The following is a 12,905-nucleotide window of genomic DNA, read 5'->3' as shown; positions in this document are numbered from 1 at the left end:
GCTCGCCATGCTTCGTCAAAGTCATCTCCACGCCCTTAATATCAGGGGCTGGTTTAGCACACTGGGCTAAATCGCTGGCTTTTAAAGCAGGCCAGCAGCACGGTTCAATTCCCGTACCAGCCTCCCCAAACAGGCGCCGGAATGTGGCGACTAGGGGCTTTTCACAGTAACTTCATTGAAGCCTACTCGTGACAATAAGCGATTTTCATTTCATTTCATTAATTGCCGCACCATGCTCTGTTAACTTCTCAGGGGTTTACTCCAGTTTCGACCCTATGGGACCCAGGACCTCTTGTATCGTTTCTCAAAGTTCCCCAGATGTAACTTTCCACTACTTTTCAAATTGTTTCTCAAACTCTGTCGCCATTACACCAGCCAGCATATCGGCCATGATTGGAGTGGCCAGAGTCACCGAAGCAGCCTACGCCATTTTCTCTACCGAGGAGCTTCGTGAAATCGCTGAGTCCTTCAACGAATTTCTATCCCTGGGTTCCTTTCTCCTGGCCTTTCTTGGCATCTCTTTAATGTGGGCACCTTATATTATTTTATAGATGGGATGTTTTTAAAAAATAACCCCAGAAAACAGACGGAACAGGCTGAACAGCAGTAACTCTGCCGGGAGCTGCCTCGAGCACGACCTCCCTCTACATGCCGCCACTGGAGGTCTCATGGTTAGATTCTCTCTTGTTGGAGGTAGTAATTGCCTGGTATTTTTATGACGCAAATGCTACTTGCAACTTAGTTGCCCGAGCATGCAATTTAGCACCCAAGCATGCATGTTTTACAGATTTTGCTATAGACATGGACTGCTTCAGCATCTGAGAGTCGCAAATGGTGCTAAACATTGTGGAGCGAAGATTATTGAAGTAATTAAGATGGTTGGGCCGAGGACACTACCCTTTTCATTCTGAGTTATTCAATAACATTCTGGTTCATCAACAAAATGTGGTGAAGAAATATTAGTTTTACGTTATATAGCAAATTTGATGCATGAACTGTGCCAATTGCAAGATTTTTAATAAGAGATGACCTCGATGACGAGATGCATTATTTCCCTACCTATCCCAAACCTGACTAAGTTGACCATGCATTGCCATGAACTTTTATTTTGAAGTATCAACTTTAAAAATTATTTCAGAGACAGTCATGGTTCAGTGATAAACATTCTCACCTCTCAATCAGAAGGTTGTGGATTGTTGTCCATTCCAGAGATTTGAGCACAAAACCCAAACTGATACTTTACTGAGAGAATGCTGCACCTTTCAAATGGGACCTTTGTTAAATCAAGGTCTGGTCTGCCCTTTTCATTGGATGTAAAAGATCCCACAGCACTATTCAAAGAACAGGGAAATTGTCTCTGGTAATTTTGCCAATGACAATCCTTCAACCAACATCACTAAAAAGGATTAGTTGATCATTATTTCACTGCTGTTTGTAGGCCCTTGCTTTGTACATTTTGGCTGCTATATTTCCTACAACAGTGACTACTTTTCAAAAAGAACTATTGAATATAAAGCACTTGGGACATTATGAGATTGTGAAAGGTGAGATTGTATATAAATACAAATTATTTTTCTTTTAATATTTGTATGCTGATATACTGTTACAGCCCTGATCCATAGTGCCTTAGGGAAATTTCGAACCTATCCATTGTCTCCATGAATGTCATTAAAAACTTTCTTCTTTGCTATTTTCACTGCCTCCTATAGAACAATTTTTATTCATTTTCACGATGTGGGTGTCACTGCTTTAGCTCTACCTTGCCTCTAAGAAGATGGTTACCGGCTGCGTTCTTGTACCAATAGATAGGAAGTGCCAAGATTTTGACATAGCAATGATGAAGGGTGAGTGCTGACCTGTGACTTGGAATGGAGCCCTGAACACCTGGAGAGAGCACAACCTTTGTGTTGGGTATCTGAGAAAGAAAAGTCGAAGATATTAACTATTTTATTATTAATGTTTTTGGAGTTTAGAAAAATATAGGTCATTTGAATATTAGCACCATCTACATAACTCCTAGACAAGTCCGAAAAAATAGTCCTTCAACACTGCTCTCATTTCTAGTCTTCACCCCATTTCTATTTTACCCAGAGATTTCAGCATACAACTGACGACCTCCAACGATCACACCATGTCAAACAACTTTTCCACTCCTAACCTACAAGAACATGAGAGATAGGAGCAGGAGTAGACCATTCCAGATGACTGATTGGTTCCAACTCCAATATTTTTAACACAGACTCAAAACGTTAGTGCCCTTTTCTCTCCACAGATGCTGTCAGACCTGCTGAGATTGTCCAGTATTTTGTTTTTGTTTCAGATTCCAGCATCCGCAGTAATTTGCTTTTATCCAATATCTTTGAAACCAATAAACAGTCATAGTCATAGAGGTTTAGGCCCAACTTGTCCATGCCGCCCAGTTTTTACCACTAAGCTAGTCCCAATTGCCCGCATTTGACCCATATCCCTCTTGGATTGGATTTGTTTATTGTCATGTGTACCGAGGTACAGTGAAAAGTATTTTTCTGTGAGCAGCTCAACAGATCATTAAGTACATGGGAAGAAAAGGGAATAAAAGAAAATACATAATAGGCCAACACAAGGTACACAATGTAACTACATAAGCACCGGCATCTGATGAAGCATACAGGGGTGCAGTGTTAATGAGGTCAGTCCATAAGAGGGTCATTTAGGAGTTATTCGAGATCCGGCCCACTATGGCCGTATCGTCAGCAAACTTATAGATGGAGTTGGAACCAAATTTTGCCACGCAGTCGTGTGAGTACAGGGAGTAGAGTAGGGGGCTAAGTACGCAGCCTTGCAGGGCCCCGGTAGTGAGGACTATTGTGGAGGAGGCGGTGGTGTTCATTCTTACTGATTGTGGTCTGTTGGTCAGAAAATCGAGGATCCAGTTGCAGAGTGGGGAGCCAAGTCCCAGGTTTTGGAGCTTTGATATGAGCTTGGCTTGGCTTATGGTGTTGAAAGCGGAGCTGTAGTCAATAAATAGGAGTCTGATGTAGGAGTCCTTGTCGAGATGCTCTAGGGATGAGTGTAGGGCCAGGGAAATGGTGTCTGCTGTGGACCGGTTGCGACAGTATGCGAATTGCAGTGGATCAAGGCATTCTGGGAGTATGGAGGTGATATGCTTTATGATCAACCTCTCGAAGCACTTCATTACGACTGAAGTCAGGGCCGCCGGATGGTAGTCATTGAGGCATGTTGCCTGGTTCTTCTTTGGCACCGGTATGATGGTGGTCTTCTTGAAGCAGGTGGGGACCTCAGAGTGGCATAGGGACAGGTTATAGATGTCCACCTCTGCTAGCTGGTCCGCGCAGACTCTGAGTGCACGACCAGGGATCCCGTCCGGGCTTGTCGCCTTCCGAGGGTTCACTTTCAGGAAGGCCGATCTGACTTCGGAAGCTGTGATGGTGGGTATGGGTGAGTTATGGGCTGCTGGGGCACTTGACAGCGGATTGTTGGTTACCTGCTCGAACCGAGTATAGAATGCATTGAGTTCATCTGGGAGGAGTGTGCTGCTGCCGGAGATACTGCTCGGCTTCGTTTTGTAGCCCGTTATGTTGTTTAGTCCTTGCCACAACCCCGAGAGTCTGTCTGTCACTCTAGCTTGGTTTGATATTCTCTCTTGGCATCTCGGATGGCTTTGTGGAGGTCGTACCTGGATTTCTTGTATAGGTCAGGGTCGTCTGACTTGAACGCCTCAGATCTGTCCTTCAGTAGGGAGTCAATCTCGCAATTGAGCCATGGTTTCCGGTTGGGGAACGTACGTACTGCTTTCTGTGGCACGCAGTCCACAATGGTCTGATTTCCCAAAGTGCGGTCGGGGGAATGGAACGGTAGGTGCCCTTGATTTTTGAGTAGCAGTGGTCAAGAGTGTTGTCGACCCTGGTGGGACAGGAGATGTGCTGGTGCAATTTTGGCAGTACACTCTTGAGGTTGGCCTTGTTGAAGTCTCCAGCCATGATGAACAAGGCCTCTGGGTGTTCTGTTTCGTAGTTGTTTATAACTGTGTACAGTTCGACCAGCGCCTTCCTAATTTCTGCCTGGGGTGGGATATAGACCGCTATGATAATGGCTGAAGTGCACTCACATGGAAGTTAGTATGGGTGGCACTTCACAGTCAGGTATTCCAGGTCCAGGGAGCAGTAGGTCGCCAGGGTCGCCACATCCAAGCACCAGGAGTTGATGAGGAGGCACACCCCTCCACCCTTTGCTTTGCCTGATAACACCGTGAATTGTGAAGCCTTCCGGTTGTATGGCGCAGTCCGGTCCAGTCTATCCAGCCTCTCCTTATAACTCAAACTATCAAGGCCCGGTAGCATCCTAGTAAATCATCTTTTCTGCACTCTCTCTAGTTAATGATATTCTTTCTATAATAGGATGACCAGAACTGTACAGTTATAATGGGTTTGGTGGCAGATTCACATAAACAAAGCAATTGCACGAGAGATTTGAGTTTTGAGAAGCTTTAACAGGCATTCGTGGAACTCTCCTGTGGTGGAGTTCAGAGAAAATTAGCAAAGCACGTTTCAAATGCCCCATTATTATTTTTTTCTTTGTCCTGGGTTGTGTTTGCTTTGCTTGCAACAGTATCCAGGACAGACATCTCCTCCAGCCTGGGACTGGCAGGTCAGGTTGCCAACTTTGGGTGAATGGATTTCGGGAAGTTTCCCAACGTGAAAAAGTTTCTTAATGAGCTGGTTGCTCGATCCTCGACGATCATTCAGCCATTTTGCCATTATTTTCACAAGGAACGAACCAGAAATAGTCAAAGAAAACAGACGACATGCACAATATTATGAAAGGCCGCCCTGGTTTTGACTGAGGGGCCGGGCCTGGAGGGTTGGGAACCGCCTGCAGCCGCGCCAGGCGGAGCTGGAGTTGATTGGCTCCTGGTTCCGGTCTCAGCGCGCGTGCGCTCTGCTGGCTCTTCCCAGTCAGGCTGCGCGCGCGTTCAGCTTGTTGCTAGGAGACAGCAAACTGTCCGGTGCCGGCGAGAGGGAGAGAAAAACAACCGACCGCCAGTAAGTACCGGGGACCGAGAGAGGGGGGGGGGGGGGGGGGGGGGGGGGAGTGAGTGGCAAAGCAGGCGACCTGATACCCCCACCTTCTCCCCCCCCCCCCCCCCCAAAAGAACCTGACCCCTTCCCTCCCTCCTCCCAGGACCTGAACACCAAGTAGAAGAAGTACTCAGGGTGGCAAGGGCAGAATATGTACTCTGGATGGAGTACTGAATGTGAATATTTGGAATTCTCTACCCCAAAGGGCCGTGGAAGCTCAGTCATCGAGTTTGTTCAAAACTGAGATTGACAGATTTCTAAATACTGAAGTCAGAAAGGGATATGGGGATAGTGTGGGAAAAATACATTGAAGTGGATTATCAGTCAGGATTGTATTGAATGGTGGAGCATGCTTGATGGGCTGAATGGCCTATTCCTGCACCTATGTTCCTCAGAGTAGTGTCCTAGACTCAGCCATCTTCAGCTGCTTATTCAATGATCTTCTGGCCATCATACGGTTAGAAGAGGGGGGGGGGGGGGGATGTTCTCTTGATGATTGCATAGTGTTCAGCATTACTTGTGACTCCTCAGATTTTGGAGCAGTCTGTGTCCATATGCAGAAAGAGCTGGACAACAATCCGATTTGGGCTGATAATTAGCAAGAAACATTTGTGCCACACAAGTGTCAGGGAATGACCATCTCCAACAAGAGACAATCTAACCATTTTCCTTTGACATTCAATGACATTGCCATGACTAAATTCCCCCACAATCCTGGTGTTACGACTGAGCAGAAATTGAACTCTAACAGTCATATAAATACTGTGGCCATAAGAGCAGGTCAGAAGATGGGAATTCTGCGGAGAGTAACTCACCTCCAACCTCCCCAAAACCTGTCCGCCATCTACAAGGCACAAGTCAGGAGTGTGGTGGAATACTCTCCACTTGCCTGGATGAGTGCAGCTCCAACAACACTCAAAAATCTCAACAGCATCTGGGACAAAACAATGCATTTGTTTGACACCGCATGCCACCTTCAACATTCCCTCCATATCCGATGCAATTCATTAAAGTTCATTCAGCATCACCTTCCAAACCCAAGACCTCTACTACCTAGAAGGACAAAGGCAGCAGATGCAGGGGAACACCTATAAGTTCTCCTCAAGCCTGACTTGGGGCTATTTTGCCATTCCTTCACTGTTGCTGGGTCAAAATATTGGAACTCCTTCTTAACAGAACTGTCGTTGTGCCTGCAACACATGGACTACAGTGGTTCAAGAAGGCAGCTCAGCACCACCTTTCCAAGGGCAATTGGGGATGGGCAATAAATGTTGGCCGAGCCAAAGATGCCTACCCCGTGAACAAATACATTTTTAAAAGCTGTGGAAAACCAGAAATAATATTAGCAACTGTTGTGGCAATTACTTTCTGGGCCCAAATTCCAACCAATATCCTCATCCCAGAATACTTAAGGAAGTGACCCTAGAAATAGTAGATCCATTGGTGATCATTTTCCAAAATTCTTTGGACTCTGGAATGGTTCCTATTGTTTGGTGGGTAGCTAATATAACCCCGCTATTCAAAAAGGAAGGTGGAGAGAAAACAAGGAACAATAAACCAGTGAGCCTATCTTCGGTAGCAGGGAAGTTGCTTGAGTCCATTGTCAAGGATTTCATAGCACAGCATTTGGAAAACAGTGGTATAATCAGACAAAGTCAGCATGGATTTATGAAAGGCAAATCATGCTTGACAAATCTACTAGAAATCTTTGAAGATATAACTGGTAGAGTTGACCAGGGAGACTTTCAGAAGGGGTTCGACAAGGTATCACATAGCAAATTACTATGTAAAGTTTAAATTTTTTTTTTTAAGAGTACCCAATTCATCTTTTCCAATTAAGGGGCAATTTAGTGTGGCCAATCCACCTACCCTGCACATTTTTGGGTTGTGGGGGCGAAACCCACGCAAACACTGTGAGAATGTGCAAACTCCACACGGACAGTGACCCAGAGCCAGGATCGAACCTGAGACCTCGGTGCCGTGAGGCTGCAGTGCTAACCCACTGCCCCACCATGCTGCCCATTACTATGTAAAGTTAAAGATAATGGGATTTTGGGTAATTTCTTGAGATTGATAGAAAGCAGGTTAGCAGACAGGAAACAAAAATTTGGAATAGATAAGCCTTTCTTCAATTGGCAGGCAGTGACTAATGGGATACTGCAGGGATCTGTGCTAGGACCCCAACTGTTCACATAATATATTAATGATTTGGACGAGAGAACTAAAAGTATTATCTCCAAATTTGCAAATGATGCAAAGTTGGGTGGGAGGGTGAGCTGTGAGGAGGATGCAGAGATGTTTCAAAGGGATTTGGATAGGCTCAGTGAGTGGGCATATGCATGGCAGATGCAGAATAATGTAGATAAATGTACGGTTACCCAATTCGGTAGCAAAAATAGGAAGGCAGATTATTATTTGATTGGGTGTAAATTGAGAGAGATAGATACTCAGAGAGACCTTGGTGTCCTTGTGCATCAATCGCACAGGTACAGCAGGCAGTAAAGAAGGCAAATGATATGTTGGCCTGTATAGCAAGAAGATTAGAGTATAGGTATAGGGATGTTTTTCTGCAATTGTATAGGGCTTTGATGAGGCCACACATGGAGTGTTGTGTGCAGTTATGGTGTCCTTATCTGAGGAAGGATGTTCTTGCTATGGAGGGAGTGCAGCGAAGGTTTACCAGGCTGATCCCTGGGACGGCCGGACTGTGATATGAGGAGCGACTAAGTCGATTAAGGTTATATTCATTGGAATTTAGAAGAGTGAGAGGGGATCTCATAGAAACTTATAAAATTCAAACAGCATTAGGCAGAGTAGACTCAGAAAGAATGTTCCCGATGATCGGGGAGTCCAGAACTAGGGGGTCATAGTTTGAGGGTAAGGGGTAAACCTTTTCGAATTGAAGTGAGGAGAACTTTCTTCAGCCAGAGAGTGGTGAATCTGTGGAATTCACTACCACAAGAAGCAGTTGAGGCCAAAACGTTGTGTAATTTCAAGGAGTTAGAAACAGCTCTCGGGGCTAAAGGGACCCAGGGATTGGGGAGGGAAGGCCGGATCGGGGTATTTAATCGCTGATCAGCCATGATCATAATAAATAACGGAGTAGGCTCGAAAGACTGAATTCCCTCCTCCTGCTTCTATTTTCTATGTATGTTTCTATGTAAAAGGCTCTGAGGGAGTGTCACAGTTTTTGAGTTTCTAGACATTGAGTATCACAGGTCATTGGCATAAGCAATTTTCACATCCCCTATGATATGATAAGCACCATGCTCTACGTAACAGCTAAATAAATAGTGCAACAGCAGAGGGGTTGGAAATGGAGCATTTTTGTCCAAATTGCTGTGAACTGTGCCAACTCAAGGATGTAAGTTTGGGCTTTGCCACTAAACATTTTGAAATAGGGCACATTGGCTCCCAGGCGTCTGCCTGGCTAGACTAGTTTATGTGAGTGAGATAGAATGACAATATGAAGCATTGGATATTGGAAGTAGCCACCTTCTCATAATATCATGAAATATGAATGATTGTTCATAGGCCTCTCCCTCCCAATGGTGAAGGAAGACTTCAAATTACTACTGTAAGCCTGAGGCTGTTGGTTTACTGCTTTAAAGGAATGGAATCAGACTAAATATCACAGTCTGCTGTGGCTCTCAGGCCACCAATAAGGAATGATACACAAGACCAAATAATGAGCAATATAAATAATGAGAATTGCATTTGATCATAACTCAAAAAATGTTTTGCTGAGAAGACTTGTCAAAGCTGCATTTTGTTTTTTAATCACAAAATCCCTGCAGTGCAGAAGGAGGCCATTCGGTCCGTTGAGTCTGCACCAACCCTCTGAAATTGTATTCCACTCAAGCTTACTTCCCCATCCTATCCCAATAGCCCCTTAACTAACCTACACATCTTTTTTGAACACTAAGGAGCAAGTTAGCATGACCAATCCATCTAACCTGCACATCTTTGGACTGTGGGAGGAAACCGGAGCACCCGGAGGAAACCCACGCAGACACAGGGAGAACATGCAAACTCCGCACAGACAGTAACCCAAAGCTGGAATTGAACCCGGGTCCCTGGCACTGTGAGGCAGCAGTGCTAACTACTGTGCCACCATGCCGCCCACTGAATGTATTTCTGGTGGTATGTATTAGGGGTGATACGGTACACCATGAATGCCGAGGAGCTATTGGAGGACAGATGCTGGGTCCTGATTGGATCTGCCGCCTACTGGGCTCCACCCAGATAGGCGGGGTATAAGAACCCGGTTTACTCCCCGCAGCTGCATTCTGTGACTGAGCTGCTGGGGAACAAGTCTGCTCAATAAAGCCTCGATTGAAGTTCTCTACGTCTCGCCTCGTGTGTGATCGATGGTGCTACAATTTATTGAGCAGACTTAAAAAGGAATATGGAGCTCCGGATCGCCCCGAAGTGCCTGCGAATCGGCCCCCAAGCAGCTAACGCAACATCGGCGTTTAAACACTGGCTGGCGTGCTTTGAGGGGTACCTCCGAACGCCCCCCGGCAGACCAACGGAAGACCAGAAGATGCAGGTCCTGCATTCCAGAGTGAGTCCCGAAATCTGCGGACTCATCGAGGACGCGGAAGAATTCCCAGCGGCGATCAACTTGCTGAAACAGACCTACATTAGGCCCGTCAACCAGGTCTACGCACGCTACCAGCTCGCGACGAGACAACAAATCCCCGGGGAATCCCTGGACGAATTCTTCAGTGCGCTGACGATCCTGCGAAGAAACTGCGACTGCCCAGCGGTAACGGCGAATGAACATACGGACCTCCTGATCAGAGACGCTTACGTAGCAGGTTTGGCATCGTCGCAAATTCGCCAGAGACTTTTCGAGAAAGACTCTCTCGGACTCACAGAGGCACGGGCCCTTGCAGCCTCCCTCGACGTGGCCTCCCAAAACGCCCACGCCTATGCCCCCGACCGCACTACAGCCCCTTGGGCTCCGTGGACCCCCGCCGCGACCGACCCCCCGGCACCCCCCATCACTCCACAAGCGTGCGCGGCCAGAATCCCAGACCACCCGGGGGGCCCCGTTGCTACTTTTGCGGGCAGCTGAAACACCCCCGCCAGCGCTGCCCGGCCCGCTCGGCCACCTGCAAAAGCTGCGGCAAAAAGGGGCACTACGCAGCAGTGTGCCAGTCCCGTGGGGTCGCCGCTATCTCCGGGGAACGAACGGGACCACGGGCTCAACCCCCCCCCCCAGCGACCCACGGGCGGCCAACGGGCGCCGCCATTTTGGACCCCGGACACCACGAGGGGGGGGGAAGGGCGCCACCATCTTCCTACCCACGGGCCTCGTGTGATCCATGGGAGCGGCCATTTTGTCCACCCCCGGCCGCGTGCGACCCATGGGAGCGGCCATTTTGTCCACCCCCGGCAGCGTGCGATCCATGGACGCCGCCATCTTGGCTGACAGGCAAGGACCCCAGCGTGGACGGCTCCACATTGCCTGAAGACAACGATCTGATGCACCAACCACGTTTGGTATCGGTGACTCTCGACCAATCGCGGCCCCGGACCCTCCAGACGACAACGACAAAAGTGCTGGTGAACGGGCACGAGACGCCATGTTTGATCGACTCTGGGAGCACGGAGAGTTTTATTCATCCGGACACGGTAAGACGCTGTTCCCTGGTAATTCGGCCAAGCACCCAAAACATTTTCCTGGCGACGGGGTCCCACTCCGTTGAAATCAAAGGGTTCTGCATCGCAAACCTAACGGTGCAGGGGAGAGAGTTCAAAAATTACCGGCTGTATGTCCTCCCCCATCTCTGCGCTCCCACTTTCCTGGGGTTGGACTTCCAATGCAACCTTATTGAGCTTAACATCTAAATTTGGCGGCCCTATACCCCCACTGACTATCTGCGGCCTCGCGACACTCAAGGTCGAACCGCCATCCTTGTTTGCGAACCTCACCCCGGATTGCAAACCCGTCGCCACTAGGAGCAGACGGTACAGCACCCAGGACCGGATGTTTATCAGGTCCGAAGTCCAGCGGCTGCTGAAGGAAGGCATAATCCAGGCGAGCAATAATCCCTGGAGAGCTCAGGTGGTAGTAGTGAAGACAGGGGAGAAGCAGAGGATGGTCATAGACTACAGTCAGACCATCAACAGGTACATGCAGCTAGATGCGTACCCTCTTCCCCGCATATCCGACATGGTCAATCGGATTGCACAGTACAAGGTCTTCTCCACCGTGGACCTTAAGTCCACCTACCACCAGCTCCCCATTCGCCCCGGAGACCGCAAGTACACTGCCTTCGAAGCAGACGGGCGGCTATACCACTTCTTAAGGGTTCCATTCGGCGTCACGAACGGAGTCTCGGTCTTCCAACGGGAGATGTACCGAATGGTTGACCAGCACGGTTTACGGGCCACGTTCCCGTACCTCGACAACGTCACCATCTGCGGCCACGACCAGCAGGACCACGACGCCAACCTCCGCAAATTCCTCCAGACCGCTAACGCCCTCAACCTCACCTACAATGAGGAAAAATGCGTGTTTAGCACCGACTGTCTAGCCATCTTGGCTACGTAGTGCGTAATGGAGTGATAGGCCCCAACCCTGAACACATGCGCCCCCTCATGGAGTTCCCTCTTCCCCACTGTGCCAAAGCCCTGAAACGCTGTCTGGGCTTCTTTTCTTATTACGCCCAGTGGGTCCCCCAGTACGCAGACAAGGCCCGCCCACTAATCCAGTCCACTACTTTTCCCCTGTCGACAGAGGCCCGCCAGGCCTTCAGCCGTATCAAAGCGGATATCGCAAAGGCCACGATGCGCGCCATCGATGAGTCCCTCCCCTTCCAGGTCGAGAACGACGCATCCGACGTAGCTCTGGCGGCCACTCTCAACCAAGCGGGCAGACCCGTGGCCTTTTTCTCCCGGACCCTCCACGCTTCAGAAATTTGCCACTCCTCAGTAGAAAAGGAGGCCCAAGCCATAGTGGAAGCTGTGCGACATTGGAGGCATTACCTGGCCGGTAGGAGATTCACTCTCCTCACTGACCAACGGTCGGTAGCCTTCATGTTCGATAATGCACAGCGGGGCAAGATAAAGAACGACAAGATCCTGCGGTGGAGGATCGAACTCTCCACCTACAACTATGAGATCTTGTACCAGCCCGGAAAGCTGAACGAGCCGTCCGATGCCCTATCTCGCAGCACATGTGCCAACGCACAAGTGGACTGCCTCCAAGCCCTCCACGAGGACCTCTGCCACCCGGGGGTCACTCGCTTCTACCACTTTATAAAGGCCCACAACCTCCCGTACTCCGTCGAGGAGGTCCGAACAGTCACCAGGAACTGCCAAATCTGCGCAGAATGCAAACCGCATTTTTTCAGGCCAGATAGAGCGCACCTGATAAAGGCTTCCTGTCCCTTTGAACGCCTTAATCTGGATTTCAAAGGGCCCCTCCCCTCCACCGATCGCAACACGTACCTTCTTAACGTCGTTGACGAATACTCCCATTTCCCCTTCGCCATCCCCTGCCCCGACATGACCGCGGCCATGGTCATTAAAGCCCTCGGCACCATCTTTACCCTGTTCGGTTTCCCCGCCTACATCCATAGCGATAGGGGGTCCTCCTTCATGAGTGACGAGCTGCGTCAATTCCTGCTCAGTAAGGGCATAGCCTCGAGCAGGACGACCAGCTACAACCCCCGGGGGAACGGGCAGGTAGAGAGGGAGAACGGAACGGTCTGGAAGACCGTCCTACTGACCCTATGGTCTAGGAGTCTCCCAACTTCCCGCTGGCAGGAAGTCCTCCCGGATGCCCTTCATTCTATCCGGTCCCTGCTGTGC

General features: G+C 48.9%; 1 protein-coding gene across 1 annotated transcript in view; it reads left to right on the top strand.

The window, feature by feature from the left end:
• The first annotated feature begins 4,950 nt into the window (after window positions 1–4,950).
• The window catches only part of dnai2b (dynein, axonemal, intermediate chain 2b), an 86,739-nt gene continuing 78,784 nt past the window's right edge, over window positions 4,951–12,905 (top strand). Inside the window, exon 1 of the mRNA XM_072483434.1 lies at window positions 4,951–5,042. The gene's annotated coding sequence lies outside the window, so the exon portion shown is untranslated. The remainder of the gene's footprint in view (window positions 5,043–12,905) is intronic.

This window comes from Scyliorhinus torazame, chromosome 18 (assembly GCF_047496885.1).
Source record: "Scyliorhinus torazame isolate Kashiwa2021f chromosome 18, sScyTor2.1, whole genome shotgun sequence".
NCBI lineage: Eukaryota > Metazoa > Chordata > Chondrichthyes > Carcharhiniformes > Scyliorhinidae > Scyliorhinus > Scyliorhinus torazame.
The sequence above is the reverse complement of the archived record's forward strand: the minus strand, read 5'-3'. Positions and strand labels throughout refer to the sequence as shown.